The 1,042-nt window shown below is 40.6% G+C and overlaps 1 pseudogene; it reads right to left on the reverse strand.

The window, feature by feature from the left end:
* Positions 1 to 368: 368 nt before the first annotated feature.
* The window catches only part of LOC116082410, a 2,389-nt pseudogene continuing 1,715 nt past the window's right edge, over positions 369 to 1,042 (reverse strand).

A 1,042-nucleotide genomic window follows, 5' to 3' on the forward strand; every position in this document is an offset into this window, starting at 1 on the left:
CTATACGCATGCTCATCAGCTCACTGCCAACTCCTTCAAAGTAAACAGAGAAAGTACCCTGCAGATGGAGCCCTGTTGGAGATTACCCTGCTCCCCGGGTATTACTGAGGAATGGCATGTTTCCTGAAGGAGAGCAGGGTTTCTTTGTTTGCTTTCATTTTTTTGTTTTTGTTTTTGTTTTTAGATATCAAAAAGTGAGTTTAATTAACTGGCAAAAAGAAAGCTGGTGAAAGGAAGGCAAATTTTGTCTTGTAGAAATTAGAACCCAGGGGCTCCATAATCATCCATCATCTACCTGCAGTTATATTATGGTTATAAATGCATATGATCGGAACCTCAGGGAACTTCTGGATTCTTCATTTAGGATCCTATTCAACTGTGGCCACAATGTAACACTTCTGCTGAGTTAGTCTCTGAACCAAGCAGTCATGGAATAGGTTTCTTTGTGGGTGCATGACAGTTAAATTTTGGATGCTTGGAGATTCTAGGGCTCTTGATACTTCTCCAGTTTGTCGGTTTCAGCTATAACGCCATCAGTTATACAAGGGATACACTTGGCCTACAGACAGTCTGTCACTGACTGCACTAAGCCCATTTTGTCTTTAAGGGAAAAGTTGATGAAGTTGGTTATCAGGGAGAATGTGGTAAGGTGGGCTCAGTTGTGCATCACATCAAAATGAGAATGTTGAGGGGCTTCTCCTTCCTTTAGGACACTCAGATCTTTCTTTTCTTTTTGTCAGGCTTCCATCTATCCTTTTCTTTAAGTCTCTCACCTCTGAAGATAAGCATTACCTCCAAAGTCACCTATTTGCCTGTTTTCTTTATCTTCCCTGCCTTCACGCTACACACCTATTTCTTCTCATAATGCAATCTTTATGGTCCCTCCCAGCAAGTCCTTGAGTTTCCCTGCTTGCTGCCCTGGAGCAGGATATTGCTCAGAAACAATAATTTAATCCTCATCTTCTTTCCTTTCTAGTCATCTTTCTCCTTCTTTTTCCTACAAATATTTTTCTTAGGTCACTGATTATTAAATAGTCACATA

The sequence above is a fragment of the Mastomys coucha genome, unplaced genomic scaffold, assembly GCF_008632895.1.
Source record: "Mastomys coucha isolate ucsf_1 unplaced genomic scaffold, UCSF_Mcou_1 pScaffold11, whole genome shotgun sequence".
In the NCBI taxonomy this organism is placed as follows: domain Eukaryota; kingdom Metazoa; phylum Chordata; class Mammalia; order Rodentia; family Muridae; genus Mastomys; species Mastomys coucha.